The sequence below is a fragment of the Myxine glutinosa genome, chromosome 1 (assembly GCF_964187855.1).
Source record: "Myxine glutinosa chromosome 1, kmMyxGlut1.1, whole genome shotgun sequence".
Taxonomy (NCBI): Eukaryota; Metazoa; Chordata; class Myxini; order Myxiniformes; family Myxinidae; genus Myxine; species Myxine glutinosa.
This window is the reverse complement of record NC_136261.1, coordinates 429,446,285-429,472,858: the sequence shown is the minus strand read 5'-3', so window position 1 is coordinate 429,472,858 and position 26,574 is coordinate 429,446,285. Positions and strand designations below refer to the sequence as shown.

General features: G+C 54.4%; 2 protein-coding genes across 3 annotated transcripts in view; one reads left to right on the top strand and one right to left on the bottom strand.

Moving 5' to 3' along the window:
- The window catches only part of LOC144888247 (E3 ubiquitin/ISG15 ligase TRIM25-like), a 950,979-nt gene that overhangs the window by 293,914 nt on the left and 630,491 nt on the right, over positions 1–26,574 (bottom strand). The gene's annotated exons all lie outside the window — the stretch shown is intronic.
- Positions 1–26,574, top strand: part of LOC144889640 (uncharacterized) — a 106,483-nt gene that overhangs the window by 54,937 nt on the left and 24,972 nt on the right. The window lies entirely within an intron of this gene.

Below are 26,574 nucleotides of genomic sequence, written 5' to 3'. Positions count from 1 at the left end.
TCCTCCGTGTCCTTTTGTCCTCCGTGTCCTTTTGTCCTCCGTGCGAGGCTCAGTGTCCTTTTGTCCTCCGTGCGAGGCTCAGTGTCCTTTTGTCCTCCGTGCGAGGCTCCGTGTCCTTTTGTCTGTCATGCGAGGCTCCGTGTCCTTTTGTCCACCGTGCGATGCTCCGTGTCCTTTTGTCCTCCTTGCGAGGCTCCGTGTCCTTTTGTCCTCCGTGCGAGGATCCGTGTCCTTTTGTCCTCCGTGCGAGGCTCCGTGTCCTTTTGTCCTCCGTGTGAGGCTCCGTGTCCTTTTGTCCTCCATGCGAGGCTCCGTGTCCTTTTGTCCTCCGTGCCCTTTTGTCCTCTGTACCCTTTTGTCCTCTGTGCCCTTTTGTCGTCTGTGCCCTTTTGTCCTCTGTGCCCTTTTGTCCTCTGTGCCCTTTTGTCCTCTGTGCCCTTTTGTCCTCCGTGCCCTTTTGTCCTCCGTGCCCTTTTGTCCTCCGTGCCCTTTTGTCCTCCGTGCCCTTTTGTCCTCCGTGCCCTTTTGTCCTCCGTGCCCTTTTGTCCTCCGTGCCCTTTTGTCCTCCGTGCCCTTTTGTCCTCCGTGCCCTTTTGTCCTCCGTGCGAGGCTCCGTGTCCTTTTGTCCTCCGTGCGAGGCTCCGTGTCCTTTTGTCCTCCGTGCGAGGCTCCGTGTCCTTTTGGCCTCCGTGCGAGGCTCCGTGTCCTTTTGTTCTCCGTGCCCTTTTGTCCTCCGTGTCCTTTTGTCCTCCGTGTCCTTTTGTCCTCCGTGTCCTTTTGTCCTCCGTGTCCTTTTGTCCTCCATGTCCTTTTGTCCTCAGTGTGAGGCTCAGTGTCCTTTTGTCCTCCGTGCGAGGCTCCGTGTCCTTTTGTCCTCCGTGCGAGGCTCCGTGTCCTTTTGTCCTCCGTGCGAGGCTCCGTGTCCTTTTGTCCTCCGTGCGAGGCTCCGTGTCCTTTTGTCCTCCGTGCGAGGCTCCGTGTCCTTTTGTCCTCCGTGCGAGGCTCCGTGTCCTTTTGTCCTCCGTGCGAGGCTCCGTGTCCTATTGTCCTCCGTGCGAGGCTCCGTGTCCTTTTGTCCTCCGTGCGAGGCTCCGTGTCCTTTTGTCCTCCGTGCGAGGCTCCGTGTCCTTTTGTCCTCCGTGCGAGGCTGCGTGTCCTTTTGTCCTCCGTGCGAGGCTGCGTGTCCTTTTGTCCTCCGTGCGAGGCTCCGTGTCCTTTTGTCCCCCGTGCGAGGCTCCGTGTCCTTTTGTCCGCCGTGCGAGGCTCCGTGTCCTTTTGTCCCCCGTGCGAGGCTCCGTGTCCTTTTGTCCCCCGTGCGAGGCTCCGTGTCCTTTTGTCCCCCGTGCGAGGCTCCGTGTCCTTTTGTCCTCCATGTCCTTTTGTCTTCCGTGTCCTTTTGTCCTCCGTGTCCTTTTGTCCTCCGTGTCCTTTTGTCCTCCGTGCGAGGCTCAGTGTCCTTTTGTCCTCCGTGCGAGGCTCAGTGTCCTTTTGTCCTCCGTGCGAGGCTCCGTGTCCTTTTGTCCTCCGTGCGAGGCTCCATGTCCTTTTGTCCACCGTGCAATGCTCCGTGTCCTTTTGTCCTCCGTGCGAGGCTCCGTGTCCTTTTGTCCTCCGTGCGAGGCTCCGTGTCCTTTTGTCCTCCGTGCGAGGCTCCGTGTCCTTTTGTCCTCCGTGCGAGGCTCCGTGTCCTTTTGTCCTCCGTGCGAGGCTCCGTGTCCTTTTGTCCTCCGAGCGAGGCTCCGTGTCCTTTTGTTCTCCGTGTCCTTTTGTCTTCTGTGTCCTTTTGTCCTCCGTGTCCTTTTGTCCTCCGTGTCCTTTTGTCCTCCGTGTCCTTTTGTCCTCCGTGTCCTTTTGTCCTCCGTGCGAGGCTCAGTGTCCTTTTGTCCTCCGTGCGAGGCTCAGTGTCCTTTTGTCCTCCGTGCGAGGCTCCGTGTCCTTTTGTCTGTCATGCGAGGCTCCGTGTCCTTTTGTCCACCGTGCGATGCTCCGTGTCCTTTTGTCCTCCTTGCGAGGCTCCGTGTCCTTTTGTCCTCCGTGCGAGGATCCGTGTCCTTTTGTCCTCCGTGTGAGGCTCCGTGTCCTTTTGTCCTCCGTGTGAGGCTCCGTGTCCTTTTGTCCTCCGTGCGAGGCTCCGTGTCCTTTTGTCCTCCGTGCCCTTTTGTCCTCTGTACCCTTTTGTCCTCTGTGCCCTTTTGTCCTCTGTGCCCTTTTGTCCTCTGTGCCCTTTTGTCCTCTGTGCCCTTTTGTCCTCTGTGCCCTTTTGTCCTCTGTGCCCTTTTGTCCTCTGTGCCCTTTTGTCCTCCGTGCCCTTTTGTCCTCCGTGCCCTTTTGTCCTCCGTGCCCTTTTGTCCTCCGTGCCCTTTTGTCCTCCGTGCCCTTTTGTCCTCCGTGCCCTTTTGTCCTCCGTGCCCTTTTGTCCTCCGTGCGAGGCTCCGTGTCCTTTTGTCCTCCGTGCGAGGCTCCGTGTCCTTTTGTCCTCCGTGCGAGGCTCCGTCCCCTTTTGTCCTCCGTGCGAGGCTCCGTCCCCTTTTGTCCTCCGTGCGAGGCTCCGTGTCCTTTTGTCCTCCGTGCGAGGCTCCGTGTCCTTTTGTCCTCCGTGCGAGGCTCCGTGTCCTTTTGTCCTCCGTGCGAGGCTCCGTGTCCTTTTGTCCTCCGTGCGAGGCTCCGTGTCCTTTTGTCCTCCGTGCGAGGCTCCGTGTCCTTTTGTCCTCCGTGCGAGGCTCCGTGTCCGTTTGTCCTCCGTGCGAGGCTCCGTGTCCTTTTGTCCCCCGTGCGAGGCTCCGTGTCCTTTTGTCCCCCGTGCGAGGCTCCGTGTCCTTTTGTCCCCCGTGCGAGGCTCCGTGTCCTTTTGTCCCCCGTGCGAGGCTCCGTGTCCTTTTGTCCCCCGTGCGAGGCTCCGTGTCCTTTTGTCCCCCGTGCGAGGCTCCGTGTCCTTTTGTCCTCCGTGTCCTTTTGTCCTCCGTGTCCTTTTGTCCTCCGTGTCCTTTTGTCCTCCGTGTCCTTTTGTCCTCCGTGCGAGGCTCAGTGTCCTTTTGTCCTCCGTGCGAGGCTCAGTGTCCTTTTGTCCTCCGTGCGAGGCTCCGTGTCCTTTTGTCCTCCGTGCGAGGCTCCGTGTCCTTTTGTCCACCGTGCAATGCTCCATGTCCTTTTGTCCTCCGTGCGAGGCTCCGTGTCCTTTTGTCCTCCGTTCGAGGCTCCGTGTCCTTTTGTCCTCCGTGCGAGGCTCCGTGTCCTTTTGTCCTCCGTGCGAGGCTCCGTGTCCTTTTGTCCTCCGTGCGAGGCTCCGTGTCCTTTTGTCCTCCGTGCGAGGCTCCGTGTCCTTTTGTCCTCCGTGCGAGGCTCCGTGTCCTTTTGTCCTCCATGCGAGGCTCCGTGTCCTTTTGTCCTCCGTGCGAGGCTCCTTGTCCTTTTGTCCTCCGTGCGAGGCTCCGTGTCCTTTTGTCCTCCGTGCGAGGCTCCGTGTCCTTTTGTCCTCCGTGCGAGGCTCCGTGTCCTTTTGTCCTCCGTGCGAGGCTCCGTGTCCTTTTGTCCTCCGTGCGAGGCTCCGTGTCCTTTTGTCCTCCGTGCGAGGCTCCGTGTCCTTTTGTCCTCCGTGCGAGGCTCCGTGTCCTTTTGTCCTCCGTGCGAGGCTCCGTGTCCTTTTGTCCTCCGTGCGAGGCTCCGTGTCCTTTTGTCCTCCGTGCGAGGCTCCGTGTCCTTTTGTCCGTGCGAGGCTCCGTGTCCTTTTGTCCTCCGTGCGAGGCTCCGTGTCCTTTTGTCCTCCGTGCGAGGCTCCGTGTCCTTTTGTCCTCCGTGCGAGGCTCCGTGTCCTTTTGTCCTCCGTGCGAGGCTCCGTGTCCTTTTGGCCTCCGTGCGAGGCTCCGTGTCCTTTTGTTCTCCGTGCCCTTTTGTCCTCCGTGTCCTTTTGTCCTCCGTGTCCTTTTGTCCTCCGTGTCCTTTTGTCCTCCGTGTCCTTTTGTCCTCCGTGTCCTTTTGTCCTCCGTGTCCTTTTGTCCTCCGTGTCCTTTTGTCCTCAGTGCGAGGCTCAGTGTCCTTTTGTCCTCCGTGCGAGGCTCCGTGTCCTTTTGTCCTCCGTGCGAGGCTCCGTGTCCTTTTGTCCTCCGTGCGAGGCTCCGTGTCCTTTTGTCCTCCGTGCGAGGCTCCGTGTCCTTTTGTCCTCCGTGCGAGGCTCCGTGTCCTTTTGTCCTCCGTGCGAGGCTCCGTGTCCTTTTGTCCTCCGTGCGAGGCTCCGTGTCCTATTGTCCTCCGTGCGAGGCTCCGTGTCCTTTTGTCCTCCGTGCGAGGCTCCGTGTCCTTTTGTCCTCCGTGCGAGGCTCCGTGTCCTTTTGTCCTCCGTGCGAGGCTGCGTGTCCTTTTGTCCTCCGTGCGAGGCTGCGTGTCCTTTTGTCCTCCGTGCGAGGCTCCGTGTCCTTTTGTCCTCCGTGCGAGGCTCCGTGTCCTTTTGTCCTCCGTGCGAGGCTCCGTGTCCTTTTGTCCCCCGTGCGAGGCTCCGTGTCCTTTTGTCCCCCGTGCGAGGCTCCGTGTCCTTTTGTCCCCCGTGCGAGGCTCCGTGTCCTTTTGTCCCCCGTGCGAGGCTCCGTGTCCTTTTGTCCTCCGTGTCCTTTTGTCTTCCGTGTCCTTTTGTCCTCCGTGTCCTTTTGTCCTCCGTGTCCTTTTGTCCTCCGTGCGAGGCTCAGTGTCCTTTTGTCCTCCGTGCGAGGCTCAGTGTCCTTTTGTCCTCCGTGCGAGGCTCCGTGTCCTTTTGTCCTCCGTGCGAGGCTCCATGTCCTTTTGTCCACCGTGCAATGCTCCGTGTCCTTTTGTCCTCCATGCGAGGCTCCGTGTCCTTTTGTCCTCCGTGCGAGGCTCCGTGTCCTTTTGTCCTCCGTGCGAGGCTCCGTGTCCTTTTGTCCTCCGTGCGAGGCTCCGTGTCCTTTTGTCCTCCGTGCGAGGCTCCGTGTCATTTTGTCCTCCGAGCGAGGCTCCGTGTCCTTTTGTTCTCCGTGTCCTTTTGTCTTCCGTGTCCTTTTGTCCTCCGTGTCCTTTTGTCCTCCGTGTCCTTTTGTCCTCCGAGTCCTTTTGTCCTCCGTGTCCTTTTGTCCTCCGTGTCCTTTTGTCCTCCGTGTCCTTTTGTCCTCCGTGCGAGGCTCAGTGTCCTTTTGTCCTCCGTGCGAGGCTCAGTGTCCTTTTGTCCTCCGTGCGAGGCTCCGTGTCCTTTTGTCTGCCATGCGAGGCTCCGTGTCCTTTTGTCCACCGTGCGATGCTCCGTGTCCTTTTGTCCTCCTTGCGAGGCTCCGTGTCCTTTTGTCCTCCGTGCGAGGATCCGTGTCCTTTTGTCCTCCGTGCGAGGCTCCGTGTCCTTTTGTCCTCCGTGTGAGGCTCCGTGTCCTTTTGTCCTCCGTGCGAGGCTCCGTGTCCTTTTGTCCTCCGTGCCCTTTTGTCCTCTGTACCCTTTTGTCCTCTGTGCCCTTTTGTCCTCTGTGCCCTTTTGTCCTCTGTGCCCTTTTGTCCTCTGTGCCCTTTTGTCCTCTGTGCCCTTTTGTCCTCTGTGCCCTTTTGTCCTCTGTGCCCTTTTGTCCTCCGTGCCCTTTTGTCCTCCGTGCCCTTTTGTCCTCCGTGCCCTTTTGTCCTCCGTGCCCTTTTGTCCTCCGTGCCCTTTTGTCCTCCGTGCCCTTTTGTCCTCCGTGCGAGGCTCCGTGTCCTTTTGTCCTCCGTGCGAGGCTCCGTGTCCTTTTGTCCTCCGTGCGAGGCTCCGTCCCCTTTTGTCCTCCGTGCGAGGCTCCGTGTCCTTTTGTCCTCCGTGCGAGGCTCCGTGTCCTTTTGTCCTCCGTGCGAGGCTCCGTGTCCTTTTGTCCTCCGTGCGAGGCTCCGTGTCCTTTTGTCCTCCGTGCGAGGCTCCGTGTCCTTTTGTCCTCCGTGCGAGGCTCCGTGTCCTTTTGTCCTCCGTGCGAGGCTCCGTGTCCTTTTGTCCTCCGTGCGAGGCTCCGTGTCCTTTTGTCCTCCGTGCGAGGCTCCGTGTCCTTTTGTCCTCCGTGCGAGGCTCCGTGTCCTTTTGTCCTCCGTGCGAGGCTCCGTGTCCTTTTGTCCTCCGTGCGAGGCTCCGTGTCCTTTTGTCCTCCGTGCGAGGCTCCGTGTCCTTTTGTCCTCCGTGCGAGGCTCCGTGTCCTTTTGTCCTCCGTGCGAGGCTCCGTGTCCTTTTGTCCTCCGTGCGAGGCTCCGTGTCCTTTTGTCCTCCGTGCGAGGCTCCGTGTCCTTTTGTCCTCCGTGCGAGGCTCCGTGTCCTTTTGTCCTCCGTGCGAGGCTCCGTGTCATTTTGTCCTCCGTGCGAGGCTCCGTGTCCTTTTGTCCTCCGTGCGAGGCTCCGTGTCCTTTTGTCCTCCATGCGAGGCTCCGTGTCCTTTTGTCCTCCGTGCGAGGCTCCGTGTCCTTTTGTCCTCCGTGCGAGGCTCCGTGTCCTTTTGTCCTCCGTGCGAGGCTCCGTGTCCTTTTGGCCTCCGTGCGAGGCTCCGTGTCCTTTTGTCCTCCGTGTCCTTTTGTCCTCCGTGTCCTTTTGTCCTCCGTGTCCTTTTGTCCTCCGTGTCCTTTTGTCCTCCGTGTCCTTTTGTCCTCAGTGCGAGGCTCCGTGTCCTTTTGTCCTCAGTGCGAGGCTCCGTGTCCTTTTGTCCTCAGTGCGAGGCTCAGTGTCCTTTTGTCCTCAGTGCGAGGCTCAGTGTCCTTTTGTCCTCCGTGCGAGGCTCCGTGTCCTTTTGTCCTCCGTGCGAGGCTCCGTGTCCTTTTGTCCTCCGTACGAGGCTCAGTGTCCTTTTGTCCGTGTCCTTTTGTCCTCCGTGCGAGGCTCCGTGTCCTTTTGTCCTCCGTGCGAGGCTCCATGTCCTTTTGTCCTCCGTGCGAGGCTCCGTGTCCTTTTGTCCTCCGTGCAAGGCTCCGTGTCCTATTGTCCTCCGTGCGAGGCTCCGTGTCCTTTTGTCCTCCGTGCGAGGCTCCGTGTCCTTTTGTCCTCCGTGTGAGGCTCCTTGTCCTTTTGTCCTCCGTGCGAGGCTGCGTGTCCTTTTGTCCTCCGTGCGAGGCTGCGTGTCCTTTTGTGCTCCGTGCGAGGCTCCGTGTCCTTTTGTCCTCCGTGCGAGGCTCCGTGTCCTTTTGTCCTCCGTGCGAGGCTCCGTGTCCTTTTGTCCCCCGTGCGAGGCTCCATGTCCTTTTGTCCCCCTTGCGAGGCTCCGTGTCCTTTTGTCCCCCGTGCGAGGCTCCGTGTCCTTTTGTCCCCCGTGCGAGGCTCCGTGTCCTTTTGTCCCCCGTGCGAGGCTCCGTGTCCTTTTGTCCCCCGTGCGAGGCTCCGTGTCCTTTTGTCCTCCGTGTCCTTTTGTCCTCCGTGTCCTTTTGTCCTCCGTGTCCTTTTGTCCTCCGTGCGAGGCTCAGTGTCCTTTTGTCCTCCGTGCGAGGCTCCGTGTCCTTTTGTCCACCGTGCAATGCTCCGTGTCCTTTTGTCCTCCGTGCGAGGCTCCGTGTCCTTTTGTCCTCCGTGCGAGGCTCCGTGTCCTTTTGTCCTCCGTGCGAGGCTCCGTGTCCTTTTGTCCTCCGTGCCCTTTTGTCTTCCGTGTCCTTTTGTCTTCCGTGTCCTTTTGTCCTCCGTGTCCTTTTGTCCTCCGTGTCCTTTTGTCCTCCGTGTCCTTTTGTCCTCCGTGTCCTTTTGTCCTCCGTGTCCTTTTGTCCTCCGTGCGAGGCTCAGTGTCCTTTTGTCCTCCGTGCGAGGCTCAGTGTCCTTTTGTCCTCCGTGCGAGGCTCAGTGTCCTTTTGTCCTCCGTGCGAGGCTCCGTGTCCTTTTGTCCTCCGTGCGAGGCTCCGTGTCCTTTTGTCCTCCGTGCGAGGCTCCGTGTCCTTTTGTCCTCCGTGCGAGGCTCCGTGTCCTTTTGTCCTCCGTGCGAGGCTCCGTGTCCTTTTGTCCTCCGTGCGAGGCTCCGTGTCCTTTTGTCCCCCGTGCGAGGCTCCGTGTCCTTTTGTCCCCCGTGCGAGGCTCCGTGTCCTTTTGTCCCCCGTGCGAGGCTCCGTGTCCTTTTGTCCCCCGTGCGAGGCTCCGTGTCCTTTTGTCCTCCGTGTCCTTTTGTCTTCCGTGTCTTCCGTGTCCTTTTGTCCTCCGTGTCCTTTTGTCCTCCGTGTCCTTTTGTCCTCCGTGTCCTTTTGTCCTCCATGTCCTTTTGTCCTCCGTGAGAGGCTCAGTGTCCTTTTGTCCTCCGTGCGAGGCTCAGTGTCCTTTTGTCCTCCGTGCGAGGCTCCGTGTCCTTTTGTCCTCCATGCGAGGCTCCGTGTCCTTTTGTCCTCCGTGCGAGGCTCCGTGTCCTTTTGTCCTCCGTGCGAGGCTCCGTGTCCTTTTGTCCTCCGTGCGAGGCTCCGTGTCCTTTTGGCCTCCGTGCGAGGCTCCGTGTCCTTTTGTCCTCCGTGTCCTTTTGTCCTCCGTGTCCTTTTGTCCTCCGTGTCCTTTTGTCCTCCGTGTCCTTTTGTCCTCCGTGTCCTTTTGTCCTCAGTGCGAGGCTCCGTGTCCTTTTGTCCTCAGTGCGAGGCTCCGTGTCCTTTTGTCCTCAGTGCGAGGCTCAGTGTCCTTTTGTCCTCAGTGCGAGGCTCAGTGTCCTTTTGTCCTCCGTGCGAGGCTCCGTGTCCTTTTGTCCTCCGTGCGAGGCTCCGTGTCCTTTTGTCCTCCGTACGAGGCTCAGTGTCCTTTTGTCCGTGTCCTTTTGTCCTCCGTGCGAGGCTCCGTGTCCTTTTGTCCTCCGTGCGAGGCTCCATGTCCTTTTGTCCTCCGTGCGAGGCTCCGTGTCCTTTTGTCCTCCGTGCAAGGCTCCGTGTCCTATTGTCCTCCGTGCGAGGCTCCGTGTCCTTTTGTCCTCCGTGCGAGGCTCCGTGTCCTTTTGTCCTCCGTGTGAGGCTCCTTGTCCTTTTGTCCTCCGTGCGAGGCTGCGTGTCCTTTTGTCCTCCGTGCGAGGCTGCGTGTCCTTTTGTGCTCCGTGCGAGGCTCCGTGTCCTTTTGTCCTCCGTGCGAGGCTCCGTGTCCTTTTGTCCTCCGTGCGAGGCTCCGTGTCCTTTTGTCCCCCGTGCGAGGCTCCATGTCCTTTTGTCCCCCTTGCGAGGCTCCGTGTCCTTTTGTCCCCCGTGCGAGGCTCCGTGTCCTTTTGTCCCCCGTGCGAGGCTCCGTGTCCTTTTGTCCCCCGTGCGAGGCTCCGTGTCCTTTTGTCCCCCGTGCGAGGCTCCGTGTCCTTTTGTCCTCCGTGTCCTTTTGTCCTCCGTGTCCTTTTGTCCTCCGTGTCCTTTTGTCCTCCGTGCGAGGCTCAGTGTCCTTTTGTCCTCCGTGCGAGGCTCCGTGTCCTTTTGTCCACCGTGCAATGCTCCGTGTCCTTTTGTCCTCCGTGCGAGGCTCCGTGTCCTTTTGTCCTCCGTGCGAGGCTCCGTGTCCTTTTGTCCTCCGTGCGAGGCTCCGTGTCCTTTTGTCCTCCGTGCGAGGCTCCGTGTCCTTTTGTCCTCCGTGCCCTTTTGTCTTCCGTGTCCTTTTGTCTTCCGTGTCCTTTTGTCCTCCGTGTCCTTTTGTCCTCCGTGTCCTTTTGTCCTCCGTGTCCTTTTGTCCTCCGTGTCCTTTTGTCCTCCGTGTCCTTTTGTCCTCCGTGCGAGGCTCAGTGTCCTTTTGTCCTCCGTGCGAGGCTCAGTGTCCTTTTGTCCTCCGTGCGAGGCTCCGTGTCCTTTTGTCCTCCGTGCGAGGCTCCGTGTCCTTTTGTCCTCCGTGCGAGGCTCCGTGTCCTTTTGTCCTCCGTGCGAGGCTCCGTGTCCTTTTGTCCTCCGTGCGAGGCTCCGTGTCCTTTTGTCCTCCGTGCGAGGCTCCGTGTCCTTTTGTCCCCCGTGCGAGGCTCCGTGTCCTTTTGTCCCCCGTGCGAGGCTCCGTGTCCTTTTGTCCCCCGTGCGAGGCTCCGTGTCCTTTTGTCCCCCGTGCGAGGCTCCGTGTCCTTTTGTCCTCCGTGTCCTTTTGTCTTCCGTGTCTTCCGTGTCCTTTTGTCCTCCGTGTCCTTTTGTCCTCCGTGTCCTTTTGTCCTCCGTGTCCTTTTGTCCTCCATGTCCTTTTGTCCTCCGTGAGAGGCTCAGTGTCCTTTTGTCCTCCGTGCGAGGCTCAGTGTCCTTTTGTCCTCCGTGCGAGGCTCCGTGTCCTTTTGTCCTCCGTGCGAGGCTCCATGTCCTTTTGTCCACCGTGCAATGCTCCGTGTCCTTTTGTCCTCCGTGCGAGGCTCCGTGTCCTTTTGTCCTCCGTGCGAGGCTCCGTGTCCTTTTGTCCTCCGTGCGAGGCTCCGTGTCCTTTTGTCCTCCGTGCGAGGCTCCGTGTCCTTTTGTCCTCCGAGCGAGGCTCCGTGTCCTTTTGTTCTCCGTGTCCTTTTGTTCTCCGTGTCCTTTTGTCTTCCGTGTCCTTTTGTCCTCCGTGTCCTTTTGTCCTCCGTGTCCTTTTGTCCTCCGTGTCCTTTTGTCCTCCGTGTCCTTTTGTCCTCCGTGTCCTTTTGTCCTCCGTGTCCTTTTGTCCTCCGTGCGAGGCTCAGTGTCCTTTTGTCCTCCGTGCGAGGCTCAGTGTCCTTTTGTCCTCCGTGCGAGGCTCAGTGTCCTTTTGTCCTCCGTGCGAGGCTCCGTGTCCTTTTGTCTGCCATGCGAGGCTCCGTGTCCTTTTGTCCACCGTGCGATGCTCCGTGTCCTTTTGTCCTCCTTGCGAGGCTCCGTGTCCTTTTGTCCTCCGTGCGAGGATCCGTGTCCTTTTGTCCTCCGTGCGAGGCTCCGTGTCCTTTTGTCCTCCGTGTGAGGCTCCGTGTCCTTTTGTCCTCCGTGCGAGGCTCCGTGTCCTTTTGTCCTCCGTGCGAGGCTCCGTGTCCTTTTGTCCTCCGTGCCCTTTTGTCCTCTGTACCCTTTTGTCCTCTGTGCCCTTTTGTCCTCTGTGCCCTTTTGTCCTCTGTGCCCTTTTGTCCTCTGTGCCCTTTTGTCCTCTGTGCCCTTTTGTCCTCCGTGCCCTTTTGTCCTCTGTGCCCTTTTGTCCTCCGTGCCCTTTTGTCCTCCGTGCCCTTTTGTCCTCCGTGCCCTTTTGTCCTCCGTGCCCTTTTGTCCTCCGTGCCCTTTTGTCCTCCGTGCCCTTTTGTCCTCCGTGCCCTTTTGTCCTCCGTGCCCTTTTGTCCTCCGTGCGAGGCTCCGTGTCCTTTTGTCCTCCGTGTGAGGCTCCGTGCCCTTTTGTCCTCCGTGCGAGGCTCCGTGTCCTTTTGTCCTCCGTGCGAGGCTCCGTGTCCTTTTGTCCTCCGTGCGAGGCTCCGTGTCCTTTTGTCCTCCGTGCGAGGCTCCGTGTCCTTTTGTCCTCCGTGCGAGGCTCCGTGTCCTTTTGTCCTCCGTGCGAGGCTCCGTGTCCTTTTGTCCTCCGTGCGAGGCTCCGTGTCCTTTTGTCCTCCGTGCGAGGCTCCGTGTCCTTTTGTCCTCCGTGCGAGGCTCCGTGTCCTTTTGTCCTCCGTGTGAGGCTCCGTGTCCTTTTGTCCTCCGTGCGAGGCTCCGTGTCCTTTTGTCCTCCGTGCGAGGCTCCGTGTCCTTTTGTCCTCCGTGCGAGGCTCCGTGTCCTTTTGTCCTCCGTGCGAGGCTCCGTGTCCTTTTGTCCTCCGTGCGAGGCTCCGTGTCCTTTTGTCCTCCGTGCGAGGCTCCGTGTCCTTTTGTCCTCCGTGCGAGGCTCCGTGTCCTTTTGTCCTCCGTGCGAGGCTCCGTGTCCTTTTGTCCTCCGTGCGAGGCTCCGTGTCCTTTTGTCCTCCGTGCGAGGCTCCGTGTCCTTTTGTCCTCCGTGCGAGGCTCCGTGTCCTTTTGTCCTCCGTGCGAGGCTCCGTGTCCTTTTGTCCTCCGTGCGAGGCTCCGTGTCCTTTTGTCCTCCGTGCGAGGCTCCGTGTCCTTTTGTCCTCCGTGCGAGGCTCCATGTCATTTTGTCCTCCGTGCGAGGCTCCGTGTCCTTTTGTCCTCCGTGCGAGGCTCCGTGTCCTTTTGTCCTCCGTGCGAGGCTCCGTGTCCTTTTGTCCTCCGTGCGAGGCTCCGTGTCCTTTTGTCCTCCGTGCGAGGCTCCGTGTCCTTTTGTCCTCCTTGCGAGGCTCCGTGTCCTTTTGGCCTCCGTGCGAGGCTCAGTGTCCTTTTGGCCTCCGTGCGAGGCTCCGTGTCCTTTTGGCCTCCGTGCGAGGCTCCGTGTCCTTTTGTCCTCCGTGTCCTTTTGTCCTCCGTGTCCTTTTGTCCTCCGTGTCCTTTTGTCCTCCGTGTCCTTTTGTCCTCCGTGTCCTTTTGTCCTCAGTGCGAGGCTCCGTGTCCTTTTGTCCTCCGTGCGAGGCTCCGTGTCCTTTTGTCCCCCGTGCGAGGCTCCATGTCCTTTTGTCCCCCTTGCGAGGCTCCGTGTCCTTTTGTCCCCCGTGCGAGGCTCCGTGTCCTTTTGTCCCCCGTGCGAGGCTCCGTGTCCTTTTGTCCCCCGTGCGAGGCTCCGTGTCCTTTTGTCCCCCGTGCGAGGCTCCGTGTCCTTTTGTCCTCCGTGTCCTTTTGTCCTCCGTGTCCTTTTGTCCTCCGTGTCCTTTTGTCCTCCGTGCGAGGCTCAGTGTCCTTTTGTCCTCCGTGCGAGGCTCCGTGTCCTTTTGTCCACCGTGCAATGCTCCGTGTCCTTTTGTCCTCCGTGCGAGGCTCCGTGTCCTTTTGTCCTCCGTGCGAGGCTCCGTGTCCTTTTGTCCTCCGTGCGAGGCTCCGTGTCCTTTTGTCCTCCGTGCCCTTTTGTCTTCCGTGTCCTTTTGTCTTCCGTGTCCTTTTGTCCTCCGTGTCCTTTTGTCCTCCGTGTCCTTTTGTCCTCCGTGTCCTTTTGTCCTCCGTGTCCTTTTGTCCTCCGTGTCCTTTTGTCCTCCGTGCGAGGCTCAGTGTCCTTTTGTCCTCCGTGCGAGGCTCAGTGTCCTTTTGTCCTCCGTGCGAGGCTCAGTGTCCTTTTGTCCTCCGTGCGAGGCTCCGTGTCCTTTTGTCCTCCGTGCGAGGCTCCGTGTCCTTTTGTCCTCCGTGCGAGGCTCCGTGTCCTTTTGTCCTCCGTGCGAGGCTCCGTGTCCTTTTGTCCTCCGTGCGAGGCTCCGTGTCCTTTTGTCCTCCGTGCGAGGCTCCGTGTCCTTTTGTCCCCCGTGCGAGGCTCCGTGTCCTTTTGTCCCCCGTGCGAGGCTCCGTGTCCTTTTGTCCCCCGTGCGAGGCTCCGTGTCCTTTTGTCCCCCGTGCGAGGCTCCGTGTCCTTTTGTCCTCCGTGTCCTTTTGTCTTCCGTGTCTTCCGTGTCCTTTTGTCCTCCGTGTCCTTTTGTCCTCCGTGTCCTTTTGTCCTCCGTGTCCTTTTGTCCTCCATGTCCTTTTGTCCTCCGTGAGAGGCTCAGTGTCCTTTTGTCCTCCGTGCGAGGCTCAGTGTCCTTTTGTCCTCCGTGCGAGGCTCCGTGTCCTTTTGTCCTCCGTGCGAGGCTCCATGTCCTTTTGTCCACCGTGCAATGCTCCGTGTCCTTTTGTCCTCCGTGCGAGGCTCCGTGTCCTTTTGTCCTCCGTGCGAGGCTCCGTGTCCTTTTGTCCTCCGTGCGAGGCTCCGTGTCCTTTTGTCCTCCGTGCGAGGCTCCGTGTCCTTTTGTCCTCCGAGCGAGGCTCCGTGTCCTTTTGTTCTCCGTGTCCTTTTGTTCTCCGTGTCCTTTTGTCTTCCGTGTCCTTTTGTCCTCCGTGTCCTTTTGTCCTCCGTGTCCTTTTGTCCTCCGTGTCCTTTTGTCCTCCGTGTCCTTTTGTCCTCCGTGTCCTTTTGTCCTCCGTGTCCTTTTGTCCTCCGTGCGAGGCTCAGTGTCCTTTTGTCCTCCGTGCGAGGCTCAGTGTCCTTTTGTCCTCCGTGCGAGGCTCAGTGTCCTTTTGTCCTCCGTGTGAGGCTCCGTGTCCTTTTGTCTGCCATGCGAGGCTCCGTGTCCTTTTGTCCACCGTGCGATGCTCCGTGTCCTTTTGTCCTCCTTGCGAGGCTCCGTGTCCTTTTGTCCTCCGTGCGAGGATCCGTGTCCTTTTGTCCTCCGTGCGAGGCTCCGTGTCCTTTTGTCCTCCGTGTGAGGCTCCGTGTCCTTTTGTCCTCCGTGCGAGGCTCCGTGTCCTTTTGTCCTCCGTGCGAGGCTCCGTGTCCTTTTGTCCTCCGTGCCCTTTTGTCCTCTGTACCCTTTTGTCCTCTGTGCCCTTTTGTCCTCTGTGCCCTTTTGTCCTCTGTGCCCTTTTGTCCTCTGTGCCCTTTTGTCCTCTGTGCCCTTTTGTCCTCCGTGCCCTTTTGTCCTCTGTGCCCTTTTGTCCTCCGTGCCCTTTTGTCCTCCGTGCCCTTTTGTCCTCCGTGCCCTTTTGTCCTCCGTGCCCTTTTGTCCTCCGTGCCCTTTTGTCCTCCGTGCCCTTTTGTCCTCCGTGCCCTTTTGTCCTCCGTGCCCTTTTGTCCTCCGTGCCCTTTTGTCCTCCGTGCGAGGCTCCGTGTCCTTTTGTCCTCCGTGTGAGGCTCCGTGCCCTTTTGTCCTCCGTGCGAGGCTCCGTGTCCTTTTGTCCTCCGTGCGAGGCTCCGTGTCCTTTTGTCCTCCGTGCGAGGCTCCGTGTCCTTTTGTCCTCCGTGCGAGGCTCCGTGTCCTTTTGTCCTCCGTGCGAGGCTCCGTGTCCTTTTGTCCTCCGTGCGAGGCTCCGTGTCCTTTTGTCCTCCGTGCGAGGCTCCGTGTCCTTTTGTCCTCCGTGCGAGGCTCCGTGTCCTTTTGTCCTCCGTGCGAGGCTCCGTGTCCTTTTGTCCTCCGTGTGAGGCTCCGTGTCCTTTTGTCCTCCGTGCGAGGCTCCGTGTCCTTTTGTCCTCCGTGCGAGGCTCCGTGTCCTTTTGTCCTCCGTGCGAGGCTCCGTGTCCTTTTGTCCTCCGTGCGAGGCTCCGTGTCCTTTTGTCCTCCGTGCGAGGCTCCGTGTCCTTTTGTCCTCCGTGCGAGGCTCCGTGTCCTTTTGTCCTCCGTGCGAGGCTCCGTGTCCTTTTGTCCTCCGTGCGAGGCTCCGTGTCCTTTTGTCCTCCGTGCGAGGCTCCGTGTCCTTTTGTCCTCCGTGCGAGGCTCCGTGTCCTTTTGTCCTCCGTGCGAGGCTCCGTGTCCTTTTGTCCTCCGTGCGAGGCTCCGTGTCCTTTTGTCCTCCGTGCGAGGCTCCGTGTCCTTTTGTCCTCCGTGCGAGGCTCCGTGTCCTTTTGTCCTCCGTGCGAGGCTCCGTGTCCTTTTGTCCTCCGTGCGAGGCTCCATGTCATTTTGTCCTCCGTGCGAGGCTCCGTGTCCTTTTGTCCTCCGTGCGAGGCTCCGTGTCCTTTTGTCCTCCGTGCGAGGCTCCGTGTCCTTTTGTCCTCCGTGCGAGGCTCCGTGTCCTTTTGTCCTCCGTGCGAGGCTCCGTGTCCTTTTGTCCTCCTTGCGAGGCTCCGTGTCCTTTTGGCCTCCGTGCGAGGCTCAGTGTCCTTTTGGCCTCCGTGCGAGGCTCCGTGTCCTTTTGGCCTCCGTGCGAGGCTCCGTGTCCTTTTGTCCTCCGTGTCCTTTTGTCCTCCGTGTCCTTTTGTCCTCCGTGTCCTTTTGTCCTCCGTGTCCTTTTGTCCTCCGTGTCCTTTTGTCCTCAGTGCGAGGCTCCGTGTCCTTTTGTCCTCAGTGCGAGGCTCAGTGTCCTTTTGTCCTCAGTGCGAGGCTCAGTGTCCTTTTGTCCTCCGTGCGAGGCTCCGTGTCCTTTTGTCCTCCGTGCGAGGCTCCGTGTCCTTTTGTCCTCCGTGCGAGGCTCAGTGTCCTTTTGTCCTCGTGTCCTTTTGTCCTCCGTGTGAGGCTCCGTGTCCTTTTGTCCTCCGTGCGAGGCTCCGTGTCCTTTTGTCCTCCGTGCGAGGCTCCGTGTCCTTTTGTCCTCCGTGCGAGGCTCCGTGTCCTATTGTCCTCCGTGCGAGGCTCCGTGTCCTTTTGTCCTCCGTGCGAGGCTCCGTGTCCTTTTGTCCTCCGTGCGAGGCTCCGTGTCCTTTTGTCCTCCGTGCGAGGCTCCTTGTCCTTTTGTCCTCCGTGCGAGGCTGCGTGTCCTTTTGTCCTCCGTGCGAGGCTGCGTGTCCTTTTGTGCTCCGTGCGAGGCTCCGTGTCCTTTTGTCCTCCGTGCGAGGCTCCGTGTCCTTTTGTCCTCCGTGCGAGGCTCCGTGTCCTTTTGTACCCCGTGCGAGGCTCCGTGTCCTTTTGTCCCCCTTGCGAGGCTCCGTGTCCTTTTGTCCCCCGTGCGAGGCTCCGTGTCCTTTTGTCCCCCGTGCGAGGCTCCGTGTCCTTTTGTCCCCCGTGCGAGGCTCCGTGTCCTTTTGTCCTCCGTGTCCTTTTGTCCTCCGTGTCCTTTTGTCCTCCGTGTCCTTTTGTCCTCCGTGTCCTTTTGTCCTCCGTGTCCTTTTGTCCTCCATGTCCTTTTGTCCTCCGTGCGAGGCTCAGTGTCCTTTTGTCCTCCGTGCGAGGCTCAGTGTCCTTTTGTCCTCCGTTCGAGGCTCAGTGTCCTTTTGTCCTCCGTGCGAGGCTCCGTGTCCTTTTGTCCTCCGTGCGAGGCTCCGTGTCCTTTTGTCCACCGTGCGAGGCTCCGTGTCCTTTTGTCCTCCGTGCGAGGCTCCGTGTCCTTTTGTCCTCCGTGCGAGGCTCCGTGTCCTTTTGTCCTCCGTGCGAGGCTCCATGTCCTTTTGTCCTCCGTGCGAGGCTCCGTGTCCTTTTGTCCTCCGTGCGAGGCTCCGTGTCCTTTTGTCCTCCGTGCGAGGCTCCGTGTCCTTTTGTCCTCCGTGTCCTTTTGTCTTCCGTGTCCTTTTGTCCTCCGTGTCCTTTTGTCCTCCGTGTCCTTTTGTCCTCCGTGTCCTTTTGTCCTCCGTGTCCTTTTGTCCTCCGTGTCCTTTTGTCCTCCGTGTCCTTTTGTCCTCCGTGTCCTTTTGTCCTCCGTGCGAGGCTCCGTGTCCTTTTGTCTGTGCGAGGCTCCGTGTCCTTTTGTCCTCCGTGCGAGGCTCCGTGTCCTTTTGGCCTCCGTGCGAGGCTCCGTGTCCTTTTGGCCTCCGTGCGAGGCTCCGTGTCCTTTTGTCCTCAGTGCGAGGCTCCGTGTCCTTTTGTCCTCAGTGCGAGGCTCCATGTCCTTTTGTCTGTGCGAGGCTCCGTGTCCTTTTGTCCTCCGTGCGAGGCTCCGTGTCCTTTTGGCCTCCGTGCGAGGCTCCGTGTCCTTTTGGCCTCCGTGCGAGGCTCCGTGTCCTTTTGGCCTCCGTGCGAGGCTCCGTGTCCTTTTGTCCTCCGTGCGAGGCTCCGTGTCCTTTTGGCCTCCGTGCGAGGCTCCGTGTCCTTTTGTCCTCCGTGCGAGGCTCCGTGTCCTTTTGTCCTCAGTGCGAGGCTCCGTGTCCTTTTGTCCTCCGTGCGAGGCTCCGTTTCCTTTTGTCCTCCGTGTCCTTTTGTCCTCCGTGTCCTTTTGTCCTCCGTGTCCTTTTGTCCTCCGTGTCCTTTTGTCCCCCGTGTCCTTTTGTCCTCCGTGTCCTTTTGTCCTCTTTGTCTTTTTGTCCTCCGTGTCCTTTTGTCCTCCGTGTCCTTTTGTCCTCCGTGTCCTTTTGTCCTCCGTGTCCTTTTGTCCTCCGTGTCCTTTTGTCGTCCGTGCGAGGCTCCGTGTCCTTTTGTCCTCCGTGCGAGGCTCCGTGTCCTTTTGTCCTCCGTGCGAGGCTCCGTGTCCTTTTGTCCTCCGTGCGAGGCTCCGTGTCCTTTTGTCCTCCGTGCGAGGCTCCGTGTCCTTTTGTCCTCCGTGCGAGGCTCCGTGTCCATTTGTCCTCCGTGCGAGGCTCCGTGTCCTTTTGTCCTCCGTGCGAGGCTCCGTGTCCTTTTGTCCTCCGTGCGAGGCTCCGTGTCCTTTTGTCCTCTGTGCGAGGCTCCGTGTCCTTTTGTGCGTGCGAGGCTCCGTGTCCTTTTGTCCTCCGTGCGAGGCTCCGTGTCCTTTTGGCCTCCGTGCGAGGCTCCGTGTACTTTTGGCCTCCGTGCGAAGCTCCGTGTCCTTTTGGCCTCCGTGCGAGGCTCCGTGTCCTTTTGGCCTCCGTGCGAGGCTCCGTGTCCTTTTGGCCTCCGTGCGAGGCTCCGTGTCCTTTTGGCCTCCGTGCGAGGCTCCGTGTCCTTTTGGCCTCCGTGCGAGGCTCCGTGTCCTTTTGGCCTCCGTGCGAGGCTCCGTGTCCTTTTGGCCTCCGTGCGAGGCTCCGTGTCCTTTTGGCCTCCGTGCGAGGCTCCGTGTCCTTTTGTCCTCCGTGCAAGGCTCCGTGTCCTTTTGTCCTCAGTGTGAGGCTCCGTGTCCTTTTGTCCTCCGTGTGAGGCTCCGTGTCCTTTGTCCTCCGTGTGAGGCTCCGTGTCATTTTGTCCTCCATGCGAGGCTCCGTGTCCTTTTGTCCTCCGTGCGCGGCTCCGTGTCCTTTTCCACAAACAGTGATCGGTTCGGATCTTCTGAGGAAATGGTTTGTGCGGAGATTCTCATTTTATTATTTATACTGAGAAAGATATTCTGTAAAACGATCATTTGAAGTGATTCTTCATCTATCTATAATTCCAGCAATGTGTGTGTGTGTGTGTGTGTGTGTGTGTGTGTGTGTGTGTGTGTGTGTGTGTGTGTGTGTGTGTGTGTGTGTGTGTCTGTGTGTTTGTATGCGACCGCTGTTTCTCGACAACTACCGGTCCGATATACTTTAAACTTGCCAGGTATATTGCTGGGGACCCGAGGACGTGCCTTTTCAAGGTTTTAAATTAATCGGAGAAGTACTTACCGAGCTATGTCCAAAAAACGCTTCAACCAATCAGAGAGCAGCGAGCTATCACGTGTGCCGAACGTGGCGATCAGACTCTGCCTCGGACGGCACATTTGAGAGCGTATTCATTTATTTCACGTTGGAAAACTATGTTGCCGTTAAACTATGTTTTAAAACGAATTCAAACTGCGATTAAATTAAAACGATTCATCCTAACTGCGATTTGCGACCTTCCGGACAGTGAAGACTTCACTTCCGGCAGCCAATCACAGAACGCTTTGTTGCGTAGGCGTGGCCGATGTGAGAGCGAGCGGAGCCGAGCGCGTTACGAGCTGATCGCCATTACGGTTCGTAATTCGATTTCTTATGCGCATTATTTCTCCCAATTCAGTCAGAGCGAAGGGCGGAAGCGAAGAGCGTTGTTTTTTTTGTTTACGGGCGTACGGGCGGTGTAGAGCGTACGGGTAGCGTTTTTTTTTTTTTGGCAAGGAACGGGCACCCACGTACGGGCAATGCCCTAGTCTATCTATAATTCCAGCAATCTCTGTGTGTGTGTGTGTGTATGCGACCGCTGTTTCTCGACAACTACCGGTCCGATATACTTGAAACTTGCCAGGTATATTGCTGGGGACCCGAGGATGTGCCTTTTCAAGGTTTCATATTAATCGGAGAAGTACTTACCGAGCTATGTCCAAAAAACGCTTCAACCAATCAGAGAGCAGCGAGCTATCACGTGTGCCGAACGTGGCGAACAGACTCTGCCTCGGACGGCACATTTGAGAGCGTATTCATTTATTTCACGTTGGAAAACTATGTTGCCGTTAAACTAAAGATTAAAACTAATTTGCGATTCTTCGTAACTGCGATTTGCGACCTTCCGGACAGTGAAGACTTCACTTCCGGCAGCCAATCACAGAACGCTTTGTTGCGTAGGCGTGGCCGATGTGAGAGCGAGCGGAGCTGAGCGCGTGCGCCATTACGGTTCGTAATTCGATTTCTTCCGGAGAAAATAATAATTTCTCGATTTCTTATGCGCATTATTTCTCCCAATTCAGTCAGAGCGAAGGGCGGAAGCGAAGAGCGTTGTTTTTTTTGTTTACGGGCGTACGGGCGGGGTAGAGCGTACGGGTAGCGTTTTTTTTTTTTTTGGCAAGGAACGGGCACCCACGTACGGGCAATGCCCTAGTAATATTAATAGAGAGATCGGGCGAACATGATGATTATACACAGCACGATATGACAAAGCGATGTGGATGGATTATGACGAAACTCGGGGGATGAGATGGGTCAGTGTGAAGAAGAAGAAGCTGATTCGATTTAGGTTCAGGTCCGAATTCAGATCCGGTCTATCAGTGGATACAAAACGTTACCTTTTTATCCTGGTGGAGGTTTGTGCGACACCGAGCGACGTTATACTTCGTTACCTGTGAAACTAATCCTGGTGTTGGCTTCATGGTAAATGTGGCTGCTTTAAGATGTTAGGGTGACGCCGTTAAAATAACACCTGGTGGATTGACTCAGGTTGTCGTCCTTTTGAAGTCGGAAAAATGAGTGCCAGCCTCCTGGGAACAGGGCCAGGGGGCACTGCATCAGGGGGGTGCGAAACTGGAAGTGGGTTGTTTCTGAGGGAAACAGGTCTTAGGTCACGTGATATAAATCATCAATTTTCAACCAATTCATTTCATGTATATTTATATATATATATATATTGGGGGAAATGCCAGGGGCATAGAAAAGGCCCCTTTATATGGTATGTGCGTTTGAAATCAGAGGGGAGGGGGGGGGGGATGTCAATAACTTCCAAGTTCCAACAATAAGAACCAAGTTCCATAGGAAGAACCAAGGAATGCTCTATAAAAGTTCATATAAAGGGCCCGACATCTGGCAAATGAAATGCATTTACTTCCTCATGCACCTGTGTGAATGAAATTGGCATTTTCCCCAAGAATGTCACTTCTTTTCTATAGTTTGCCACATGGCACATACCATATAAAGGGGCCTTTTCTATAGTTTGCCACATGGCACATACCATATAAAGGGGCCTTCTCTGTAGGTTGCCACATGGCACATACCATATAAACGGGCCTTTTCTATGTCCCTGGCAATTTCCCCAATAATTAATGCTAACAGACTGGACAGCCAGCTTAACGTGCATCCCTGGGCCCAGACGAGACAGCTTAAAGGTGAGTGTGCAATGTGCATACCTGTAGACAATACCACGAGCCCTTCCCACATTGGACTAAATAAATAAATAAGCTTCACTGTATCTTAAAATACACAGTTTTGTTGAAAAAAAGGAAACGGGTGACTTTTTATTAAAAAGGGGATTTTGGTGTGTGTGTGTGTGTGTGTGTGTGTGTGTGTGTGTGTGTGTGTGTGTGTGTGTGTGTGTGTGTGTGTGTGTGTGTGTGTGTGTGTGTGTGCGTGCGTGCGTGCGTGCGTGCGTGTGTGTGTGTGTGTTAAAATTGGCATGTCATTTATTTATCATGGTAAAAGGTACATATATCATTTTGGGAGCTCAAATGGTTCGTGTCGTGTTCAAATTTGATGTGACGTAGATAATATCTGGTGATGTCACGGCCGACGCATTTTTGCATGGCTTTGGTACCTTAAAATTTGTCACAATAGCACTGTGGACATGACTCGTAATGATGCTGAAAATCAGGTTTCAGAATTGATACGTTTTAAATATGAATAGACTGTATTTTGTTAATCATGCAAGACTTTATTCAAGATGATGTAAAATACTTGAAAAAAAAAGAAAAAAAAATTATTCCATGTTCCAAGTCGCGTGTGACCATATTCCAGGTTTCACACTGTGGTCGCTTCTTTGGTATTTCTCAATCCGCTGTAAGTCTATTTGTATTGTGTACCTGCATATGCTGGGATTCTGCTGGTGGCCTATGCATCCCCGAGGCTCGGCCCCTGTGCGAATTGTTTTCATGTACTGTATATATCTATCTATAATTCCAGTAATCTCTGTGTGTATGTGTGTGTGTCTGTGTGTGTGTGTGTGTGTTTGTCTGTGACCGCTGTTTCTCGACAACCACGGGTCCGATATACTTGAAACTTGCCAGGTATATTTCTGGGGACCCGAGGATGTGCCTTTTCAAGGTTTGAAATTAATCGGACAAGTGGTTCCCAAGGTATGGTCACCGTACTCGCAAGCCGTTCGCTTTGGCTTTGCGAATGGACCAAACCATTTCATGTAAATAGAGGGGGGGGGGGTTCTACCGTACTCGCAAGCCGTTCGCTTTGGCTTTGCGAATGGACCAAACCATTTCATGTAAATAGAGGGGGGGGTTCTGTGGTCGTTACTGCCACGTGGTTTCAAAGTTTTTTTTTGTTGTTGTTGTTTGCACGCATGTTTTTTTGCACCCACGTACGGGCACGCCCTAGTATATGTTAATTACACCTAATTTGTGTCAAGTTTTGTGAAACGAGATTGATATGAAAACATTCATGTTGTCTTTGTTGTTAAATTTATTCTTGTTTCTTCAAACAAATCGCGATTTTAGTCCACAATGTTCTTACCTCATACCAACGCACATCTGAGTGTATGTGCATGCACTGTTCAAAAAGGCACCCAACAACAACACTTTCCCCATAGAGCTGCTCATCGCAGCTAAAAACTGCATTTTGTTCATTGTGCAAGACTTTATTCAAAACTATATAAAAGATTTGAAAAAGAAAGAAGAAAAAAAATATTCAAACCAAATGGGACTTGAACCCACAATCCCCTGCTTGGAAGTCTGATGCCTCATCCATTAGGCCAATAAAGAGGCGCCATTCAAATTCTCCACCACATATTTCCATGGAAGATGTTACCAAAAAGGCCCGCTTGCATGTGAAATCCCCATTTCCAAACACATCACAATAATAACTCGATCACAGTTCATTTCCAACCTCATGACCACACAAAAACACAATAACTTTACACAAGAAGAAGTTAATGTATTTTATTTGCAAGATGTAGGGTGCCCCTTTTATATCAACTTTTCTAGAGCATTCCTTGCTTCCTCCTAAGAACACGAATAGTCCAGCATGCACACGAAATGTTTTGAATGTCCTTTATTTTCTGTTTGGCATTTTCTACAAGCTATGGAATGTCCCTTCTTTTCTATACTTTGCCACATGGCACATACCATATAAAGGGGCCCTTTCTATGCCCCTGGCATTTTCCCCAAGAATGCCCCTTCTTGTAACATGCATTAGAAATGAGGTGGTTATGATGGTATATGATATATGTTTGAGATAATGAAGGGTAGAGACAAAATAAGTGCAGAATAATTTTTCAGCATAGATAGTGACAGGACCAGTAGACTGTGGGCCCAGAGACCAATATCGTTTTAGTTTTTTGATTTAGTGACCTACCTCTGGGGTGGGGGCAAACATGATGGTAAATGAAAGGCTATAGTACCACGAGCAACATACTTTTTTTCACAAGCGTAAATGTTGCACATAAACGAGAACTGCTGGCCCAAAATGTCATCATAGATCCAGTATACGTTATTTAAAAAAAAACACATTTAGAGTTCAAATAACAACACAAAGTGTATGTAATTGAGTTGAAAATAGTATTAACATAAATATGTATTGATTCTGATTTTAAAAATATTTTAAAAATGAGTGACACAAAGGTTTGTAGCATACGTCTTGCACTTGCCAAGTGAAGTTCCCAATTTGCTTCACGAGTACCTCTCAGGTAGAGCAGGAGAACTTCTACCATCTCAATACATGAACTCCAGAATCCAAAGGTCTGCTTCTTGTTGCAAGCTTCTATGAATTGACTGTAAGATGCCTCAAACTGCTGAAATCTTTCTCAATTCAAGATTTCTTGATATTCAGGTTTGGGGAAGGCTTGGGACAGGTCAGCCATCAGCTGTTTTACTCTGTTTGCCTCTTCAGGAATGGTGTCCAGATAAGCATTGAGTCGCATTTGATGCATTGCCTCCACCACCAGCTTGTGAGCTCTGACTGCTCTGTTGTAGTGCTTACCAGTCATCGCCCCATTTACCGAGCCTGTCGCAACAATCTCCGATTCTATCACAATATCTTGAAGGCCAGCATCTCTAAAGCGCTTTCCCAAACAACCAAGAAAGGACATAGCTGTGTGAAAAGCACCAAGTCGTATGACCAGCCTCTTCATAAACTGCGCATTTCTCCACCTAATCAGTTGTGCCTTCGCATAGATTGCTTGATCCATCACAACGACAAACGTCTCCAAGCTTAGCTGATTGGCAATCTTGACACTTCTCTGCAGAATTGTAAGGACTGTGTCCATTTCTGTGGTCAATGACATTCCCATTCCCATCAATGACAGGTAAATAGCCTATTACAGACTTTGGTGGAACCTCAACTTGGGAAAGGAGCTGGTTGAACCCAGTCCAAGAGGGCAAGATCTTGTCTGTTCTGAATTTTGTAATGTAGTAGGCTAGGTCGACCTTCACAGGATTTTGCAGCAAGGGTGCATTCGCAGACTGAAGGAGTGAAACATGCTCTGCAAACAGCACTGGACCTTCCTTTTTTTCCCCCGTAATATGTAGCTAGATTCACCACTGGCGGCTGCATTGACCTGTTTCTTGTTCTTTTCACAGCTGGATCTTTAGTGCTAGAGGACCTAGGTTGATTAGTTCTTGGACTGATATTACTCTGGATGACAATGCCATTTGTGTTGTGGGTAGTTCCACGTCCAGATAACGTTTCTTCTCCACAGTCATTGTTATCCCATACTAACGTGGTTGGAATCCCTGGCTGTATGGTGGATGGAAGGGAATTTCACCGCGACTAACCTCTTGTGTAGCAAGTGCTGTATCATGATTTAAAATCAGAGTTTGAAACAGAGTGTCCCAAACCATTTAACAGTCCTATCAACTGGGCTGATCCTGATAGATGACGCACTGTCATACAACAACAACAATAACAACAGGCATTTTAAGGCCATTTTCCCTGCAAGAGCTGGGGTTAGCCTTGCGGTCCCCATGACATGTCATAGCAAGTGACATATGCTTAGGCATCAGTTTCCGTCCTTTAGAAGCCAGATAAATTATATCCTGTGATATGGACAGGAGTTTTCTATGGATTGGTGCAGATACATCTACCATCTTCTCCGTGTCTGGCTCGTCAGATGCGCCACAACTGCCCATGCTAAATAATTGTGTAGGCTGCAGGGCACAATTGCTTCTGACTCTTTCAAATTCAGAAGTTTGCTGTCGGTGGCCATGGCATAGTAGGTTTGACTTCTCTGATTGTTTGCCTGAGATCTAATGCTGTCATGTAAGTATTGCGCAGTGCATTTGGATCAGCATACACATAGCCCATTTGCGATTGGTGACCTGCTTGTGATGGTGCTTCTGTGTCATCTGTTGTCGAATCCATTTCACTGTGGGTTGTGCTTTGCGTGGCTTCTTGAAGGTTTGTCTGCTTTTCCACAAGAGCAGCTGTAGAAATGACATTGACATAGACGATGTCTCCTTGTGATTTCATGTGAGGTGTTATAAAACATAGCTGTGGAAATTTCTTTGATAACCTGTGCTTCAAGTATCCAGACTTATATGAATTTGCCTCAACTCCATGGCTTATCTTATTTGTTTGATGAATAAGTCATTCACTTTTTTAAGCCTCATGATCTCTTTGTTGTCAATGATGCGAGTTTTCACTGTCTTGCTGAAAACTTCAAATGATTCTGAATAAGAAGTATCACTTCCTGTTTGTGTGTTGGCTGGCCTGGTCAGGTAGCGTGTCACGTCCCTGTAGCATGAGTTGTGGTACCTAACTTCGATTGCCACACAATCCTTGTCTTTAATCTGCATGAGAAGTGACACATTTCCACTGTCTTCTGCTGCTTGCTGTAAATGGACAGCATCTATGGTTGAACATGTGACGAGGTGTTCCTTTTTTCTCTTGCCGGTGGATCTGCATCTCATAGTTTTTTCTTTCTGGCATAGGATACATATGTTTGGTAAAACATGCTGTGATCTTGCTGGCACTGGAGGTCTACCAAAGCTGGAATGAAAAGCCCGTCTCTTTGTTGGTTTTGTATTTTCTGCTTCAACCTTTTCTCCACCAACATCAGCTTGGGGCATGGTTGCTGTATCAAAAGAAAACACACACACACAAAGAAACAAAAATTAATGTGGAAAACCCATAAAACCAGTAATATAAGAACATTGGAGAATAATTTATTTTTAACAAATTTTAACCTTATAAAGTGCAAGTTTTAAACCTACCCGTAGAGGCTAAGTCAGCGGCTTTCTTTTTCATGCTTTTCATCACCCTTTCAACACGTTGGGAGTCTGTAAAGCGTGCGTAACACAGCTGATGGAATCCTCCGTGAAGTGGTATTGCTGGCGACAGCGCTGTTGGAATCTGCACTGAATCCTGCCGAGTGTTGATAACATAATCTCTCACAATTTTTGCTTGAGGACCATCCAAAGACTTCCATTTGTTGACATATTCTAAGAAACGGGACCATGTTTTGTCTGAAAATTGGACAATTTTGCACTTTTTGGATGGGAAGATGCACATAAAACACTTTTTCTTGAGTATTTTCGTCACTCGAAGACAACACGTCATCACTGGAGGCCGCCATGTTATCTCAAGGCGTTACTGCACCGTTCCGATATGGTGGTTGTCATTGGCCAATTGCCGATAATATATTGAACACGTCTTCCGATTGGTTATTTTCAGGGATTTTCCGTTCGAGGATACGCGCACATTTTAAACATGTAAATAATTAATTAAAATCTAAATTACTCATTAATGTACCAAAGTCTTTCGTGTGAAAAGTGACAATGTTTCCTATAATATTCTCT